This window comes from Prunus avium, chromosome 1 (assembly GCF_965620075.1).
Source record: "Prunus avium chromosome 1, drPruAviu1.hap1.1, whole genome shotgun sequence".
NCBI lineage: Eukaryota > Viridiplantae > Streptophyta > Magnoliopsida > Rosales > Rosaceae > Prunus > Prunus avium.
The window spans coordinates 20,361,907-20,369,558 of NC_142284.1; the positions used below are offsets into that span (position 1 = coordinate 20,361,907).

Here is a 7,652-nt window from a genome sequence, read left to right on the forward strand (position 1 = left end):
TTTGAGAGAGACAAATACTAGTAGCATAGCGAGTTACTTCGATTCCCAGAAAATACTTCAAAGCCCCAAAGTCCTTCATCTCAAACGCTGAGACCAACTACTTCTGTAATTTAACCATTTCAACAAAACCATCACCAGTAACTACCATATCATCGACATATATTATTAGCAAAGTTATCTTACCATCCCTATCGTTTGATAAATAGGGTATGATCTGAGTAACCTTGATGATATCCATACTTTTTCATTGCTTCAGTGAACCGCCCAAACCATGTTCCCGGAGACTGCTTCAATCCATAAAGGACCTTTCGAAGCCTACACACCTTCCCACTGTTATTAGACAACCCATAACCAAGTGATATGTCCATGTACACTTCTTCTTCTAGATCTCCATGCAAAAAGACATTCTTCATATCGAATTGCTTGAGTGGCCAATCTAAATTAGCTGCTAAGGACAATAGAACTCGCACCATATTCATTTTTGCCACCAGTGTTATGCATTTTCAAACACCAAAAGTTCTTTCTATTATGCATCTTAGGGATGAATGCCTATGGTTAAATATTTCTTTCTTCCCTCTTGGTAAACTTCTACATCGAAAATCAAGAAGATGATATTGCTCAACCTTATATGGCCCTACATATCCTTTCATTTGTGGATAGCCTGCATCCACTAGATAATATTTACCTATAATAACAAAGAACAACATAAGCATCATTTACTATATCATAAATTAAAACATATTTGATTTGGAGAAAAAAAGAAGAAGATAGATTTAGTTACCAGTAGGTGGATGAGGAAACTTTAAAATTGGTCTTCGTAAGGCCTCCATGAATATTCAAGCATCATGAGCAGCACCTTCCCATCCAATCCACAAAAATGTAAAACACATATATTAAATTGTTGAGGCCCAAAAAATCCATGGTTCGGCCCAAATAAATTCTTGGCCCAATGCAATACCTTATCGAGAGGAAACCTGATTTGGGCATGCGAAAGTTCGTCATATGCGCTTGCACACATGCCACGCCAAGCAAATAAGCAACACGCCATGCTACAAGCTTAAGTGGGCCCAAGCCACGCAAGATGCCTGGGGCTTGCTTGAGTGGGTTGTGGTATGGATGGTAATAAGTTGACATGAGGCCCATTAATGGGCCAAGAAATGGAAGTCCCGGGGTTGCTTGGGAGCCTCGGAACTCAGGCCCATTTCTTAGGCCCAAACATGTGGGTGAGCACAAAGAGAAAATATCCCAACAAAAAAGCCCAACCGAAATAGCCCATTAGCTTAACCAAATTAGCCCAACACCTCAACAAAGAATAGGCCAACACTTATTGAGGTTAGCCCATTTATTTTGACAAACTAACCCATCACCTTAGAGAGGCCCAAGTAACCAAGGAAAATATCTGCCATCTCTCCAACACTTAGCTGGAAACAAAAACAACGAGAAAACCAAAGCTACCCATGTGAGTGGACTGCTGGGAGCCTCCAGCACATGGCCAAAGACAAATCCCAACACAAGCCATCCAAAAACCAAAGGATACTTGAGCAAAACACCCTTCAAACCAGTGTACATACCCATTTCTTTCCCCCATCAGACCTGGCCATAAAAAAAAAGGAAGAAAGGAAAGGAAGGAGATGGCTGAAAATGAGAGTTTTGAGGTAGCTGCGGGAAAGGGTCTTGAGCTCCCAAAAATCCCTGATTTTGTGGGATTGGGTAAAGTGGATTTCACCAAAATAGGATGATTGAAGGGATGAGGGGAGAAAGGAAGGGAAAAACTTGGCCAAATTGGATAGAAGCCATTAGGGTTTCTTGAAAAATGGTAGTTTCCAGCGCCTATAAAAAGGGGCATTTCCTACCCATCATGACAACACACAACCAGAGAGCAAGCTTCCTCTCTTGCATGCAAAACCCAGCAATTTTCGTGCTTAGTTCATCTCCTCCCTCAGCTTTCCCCTTTGTCATGCTATTCTGACATTTGATAGAGTCACTGTCGAGCTGCCGAAAATAGCGCCCAAGCCATCTTTTCCTTTCCTTCCCTCCTTTCTCAGCCAAACCTCTTTGCAAACTCTCCATCTCCTACCTTAATACCCCTTTTTCTCCCAAGAACACTCAATTTTCTCTTCGGTGCTAAACTCATGTCGATTTTGCTCTCATGCCACAAGCTTCTCATGCTAAGCCAAGAATTTATCTGTAAGCAGCCATTCTTTTCGTTGGTGAAGGTAACCAAGGTGTTTCCTAAGGCTTTACAACCCTTTCGAAGAATTTTGGGGCCTGATCTCTGAACTCAGACTCAAGGGGCAATTTCATCCATTTTGCTATTTACGGCAGCCCAGGCCCGTAGTAGCTGCCGGAAGAAAAAAAGCCCCTACATAAATCACATACAACAATAACATTTTGGGTAGTGATACCTTTTCTCCCAATATAGAGTACTTGTCTTGCTCTAGGCATGACCATTGGTATATGTGTACCATCAATTGTCCCTATACAATCTTTGAAGTATGGCCAATATCGATCATCAACTTTTATTTTATCCGGAACTCTCCTAAAATGTGGGTCTTGTGGACTTATGATATCACTAGTCATGCAACAAACAACATCTAAAATTATCCCAAACCACCTTGACATGGTCTCACCAGAATGTTGGAATCTTTCTTGGACCATTCTATAAGTGAACCCATGACCTAAAATGATGAGGAGTAATGCCGCAACTACTGGTATATCTCCAACTTCTTTCAAATCATATGCACCTGTAAGTGTCTCTAACAATTTTATGAAGACATGTTTTTCCATCCTAATGTTCATGGCACCTTATCTTGCGACCATTTAAAACATCCATTACCCATTTATCGGTTAGCTTGTCACATAATTTGTCTTGTGACCATTTAAATTGTTCATGGCACCTTATCTTGTGACCATTTAAAACATCCGTAACCAGGACTAAATTTAAACTTTGTTACTCCTAAGCCACATAATTTGTCGGTTGGCTTGCCTCAATGCAACAAACATCTCTCTATTCTTTTTATCAGTCAAGACATTTGCATCTTTCATGAAAACCTCATCATCCTCAACAATTTCATGTATGCCTTCTACAACTTGCATCATTTCTTCAATGCTATGTACAACCAAGGTCTTAAATATCGATGATATCGGAAATATCGATAGTCCAAAAAGACGGAAATGTCGATGGAAATATCGGGATATTATCGATATCGATAAAAATTGAATAAAAACCACGGAAATTGTAAGAAAAACTTGGAAATTTTTATTGAAACTTTGCAGGATGTTTATTTAGTCAATTATCTATTAGTTTATCACAAAAAAATTGGAAGGAAATGCATTGCATGATGGATTTAACTTATTTAAGTTGATTATATAGCGAGCTGGCAAACACTGTAAGTGTAGAAAATATGTAGTAATTAATGAAAGAAGATTAAACACACCATAATCATTTATATATAATGAATTACTACAATATTTTACACTTTATACATTGCATGGTAAGATACATGAGTGACTTAGTACCACATAGTAACTTAGTAAAATGGGAGGGGTTCGAATCCCCTTGGTGTTTTTTTCAATATCGAAATTTATCCTAGATAATAAATGTTAGCTTGCAGACATTTTAAAGACGTTATAAATATTACACGCCGAAAATATAATCACAAACACATCCTCAGTGAGATGGATAAGGAGTTATGGCTGTTGACAGAGGGGGAGGGGTTCGAATCCCTCTCTGCGCAACATTCTCCAAAGCTATAGACACCATCTTCATTACTATTTTCAGTTTGAGGAGGTAGTACATTCTCAACATCATGTACAAAACCTTGTGATGGTGCCCAAGCTCCATCACCCATGACATCTATGAAAGCAAAATATCTACAGATCCTAGGTCAAATAATTAAGCCAATCAATTTGGGAATTATTTAATTTTCACCTAAATTAGGGATTTCAAATCCCTAATTAAATCAATCTCTCCAAATTGGGGAGAATAATTGCCTTCCATCTGTGGAATTATTCTTATGAAACCGTAGCCTCCAAGGCTCCTATAAATATGTGGCTACACCAAGTGTTGAGGTGATTCTAAACTTTTGTCTGAAACTCTGCAGAAATCCTTTCTCACAAACCCTAGTCGCCATACTCTTTCTCTCTCTCTCACACAAGGCTTCGGCCACCACACACGGCTTCGGCCACCCGGTTCTCACTCTAGAGAAATCTCCATATTCTTTGTTAGCTATTATTTTTCTTACAAACACTCGACCTAACTTAGGCATTGGAGGGCCTTTGGCCAACACCCCCCAGGTGTGGTCTTTTACTCCGTATTGTTTTGTAGGGAGAAAGATAAGCGAAGAGGAAGACAGAATCTTCAGACGAATATTCTTGGGGACGAAAATCACTCCTACAAATTGGTGCTTTCATTGAGAGCCCGAAATAATTCTCAAAGCGTGCTCCAAATATATTTTTCATACCTTGCTCCCATCAACCATGGTTAATACAGGACGTACGAGGAGTAACACCATCACAGTAGGTTCATTCTGCTCTGCCACTTGTCTAACAACATATACTCGTCCTTGAGTGAGTTGTTCTCGTCTCCTTGCTGCTTCTGGTGCTCTAGGTCTTTGTTGTATAGGTTGTCCTCTAGGACGTTGTGCATGTTGATTAACAGGACCTCTGAATTGATTCTATGAAGCTTGGTATGGGGCTTGAAATTGTTGTTGTGGTGCATGGAACTATGGTTGTGGAACAATAGGTATCTGATACGTTTGTAGCTGGGGACAATCCCTCCGGTAATGTCCTATCTGCCGACAATGATAACAAAATCCAGAGTTTTGAGTTGCCTCAAATGATCTTGGATTTTGATACCGAGAACGAGAGGGAAAAAAATATTTGGCGTTTACTACTTTGTCCCCCGTTAGGATTCTTAGGTTCCAAAACTCTCTTAAAACTAAGTATACTTTGTTCGGCCATTAAGGCACGACCAACAATTTCAGCATACTTCTTCAACTTAAAAAGTTCCACTTTCTCCTCGATGTCTCAACCCTTCTTCAAATTTCTTTGCTTTTGCAGACTCATCAGGAATCATGTGAGGAGATAAATGCATCAGTTCTTCAAACTTAGCTTGATATTGTACGACAGTCATATCACCTTGATAATGATTAGTGAACTCACGTACCTTCATGGTTTTCATAGTTTTAGGAAAATATTTCTCCAGAAATATTGTCTCAAAAAGTTACAATCTCAACAACAGGCATAGCCAAAACAGATTCCCACCAATGATAAGCTTGTCCTTCCAAATAGGTAGAAGCAATGGTCACTTTCAGGTTTCCAGGTGTTGGCGTTGCAAATCTCGCGGCCTGGTGCTCCGGGCCGAAGGGATTTGCATCAACACAGGTCGTCCTTCTTTGGTGCGGTGTGCTTGTGCGCGGGCGTGCCAGCACGGTTTACCGTGCGTTTGAGGGTGAAGCGATTGGGTGAATAGATGAGTTGTGCGCCTGTTTTGAGTCTGACTTCTAATCAGAGTGACTGTGGCCGAGAGAGGAACTGATCTCGGCCGTTAGGTTCACGGCCTGAGCTACAAGGCCGTTAATGGTGGCGTTGATGGTGATTTTCTAGGTGGTGCTCCGGCGCGTTGCCGGGTGGCAACGGTCGTATGATATATAAGATGAATGGAAAGATAACAAGGATGGTGCTCCGGCGCCTTGAAAATCAAGGGTCGTATGATATATTGATGAATGGATTTTCCTACAAACTGTCGCTACTCCTAAGAAAGCTAGTAAAAGTATTGAAATTGCATTACAAGATAATAAATGACATGAAGTAAATGACAGGAAAATATAATCTGCTCCGTGGGAAGCTTGTGTTTGGTGTTGAACCCTTTAAATGTAGTTGAAGCCTGGCATTTATAGGGGAGGTCCTGAGAAGACAATCAGGCTGAAAATCTGCATGATGAGGCTGATCAGAGATAATGGTTGGTCAAACTGACGTTTGGGGGCGTGAAGCATGGTGGTGTGACCCCCATAAATCCTGGCCGCCACCCCGACGGTGGGCTCTGCATCTCAGGCCTTGGAGGAGCATTTAATGCCATGGTCTGATGGTTGGTGACTTAATCTTACAAGTTGTGAGATTTTCGCACCTAATCCCTGATTTTACTCGCCATATCCTGACTTCAATCACTTCCTCTCCTCTCTTGCACATTAAATGCTCTTTACGTGACATGGGTCTTCTGCCGGAGTCAGAGGCGTTACTTCATTAAATGAAGCGTGGGACCTTGACGCCACGTGGCGACGCCACTTGACTTTCCTATCCTGGTCGTGTATCAGGGGAATGATCACTCTCTTCGGCCTCGGTCGAGATCACCGAGGCCGTGATGGCTTTGCCTTCACAGCTCACATTTGCCTTTAACGAAAGAAAGCGAACAATGACTTGCAATGCTCGGCCGTGGGTAGGCGCTAGGGCCGAGAGGAAGTTCCTTCGGTCAGCTTCATCGGCCGAGATTTATTAGGCACAAACACCAGGAGCTCTTTGTTAATTCATCTTTCTCCTCATTTGTCTTAACCATTCTTCTCCTGCCATAGGATTTGGATCACTCTTGAACACAGGTGGCTGTGTCTTACGAAATTCTACTTGAATCATCATTATTTGATCATTTTGAGTTTCCTGATGGGGTTCATGGTTATGTTGATTTGTCTTACGAATAGCAGAGGCCATATCCTGAATGGATAACATTATTCTCATACTATCACTCACATCATTCTCATTTTGTCTTTCTACTCCAGCCATCTTAACAATTGAACCTTTACCAAATAATTCCACAAGATTAAAATATATATAAATTATACTTAAAAAAACATTATAGAAAATCAAACATGCATATTAAACATTTATAAGTTGTTACAAACCTATTTCACAAAATTTAACAAAACAGTCACAAACCTATGTTACAAAGAACTCCCCACTCCAAGACCTCCATAAGGCTGTCCACAAAAACTATACAAATTTACCATACCAAAATCAGCCTGTTAGGTTCACACTATCTATTTTATTAGTCAAACTTTTGAGAAAATCTATTCATCATCAAAACTAATATCTATAATTTCAACGGGAGGGATAACAGGCTCGAGATATTCATTTTCATCATCAGAACTCAGATGATGACAATTGGATTAGACTTTTGTGGTTTAGTGATAACCACTAAAGCAGCTGACGTAATAGATTCAACAGATAGAGCATCAAGGTCCAGAAGTTCCAAATATGCTTCATTTTCTGGGTTTGGGACATGGGGTAAGTCTAACCCCTGTGCTTCTGGAACATAAGGTAAGTCTATCCATGGTGGTGGCCAAATATCAACAGCTATAATCGCAGCATCTTCCAACACTTGGTTGTAAGAGTGTGCTTCAATATTTAATTGATATTGACTCCCAATATTGTTGGCCTGCAATCGACGTCTAACAACCATTCTCTGCATCTCTGGTGTATAAAACATCCTTCTATATCTTGTATCTATAACTTCATTAACTACGTCCACATAAGCGTGGTTGTGTAGACGGCTGTGATATACTTCTTTGTCTAATGGGATGAGGCGATCGAGTCCCATTTGGAACCCTCCCCATGTATCATCGTTGTGATCGAGTTGCATCCTAAACATTAATTTAATAGGT

The 7,652-nt window shown here is 40.6% G+C and overlaps 1 pseudogene; it reads right to left on the reverse strand.

Moving 5' to 3' along the window:
* Positions 1-4,833: 4,833 nt before the first annotated feature.
* On the reverse strand, positions 4,834-6,774 carry LOC148297528 (uncharacterized; annotated as a pseudogene).
* Positions 6,775-7,652: the final 878 nt, after the last annotated feature.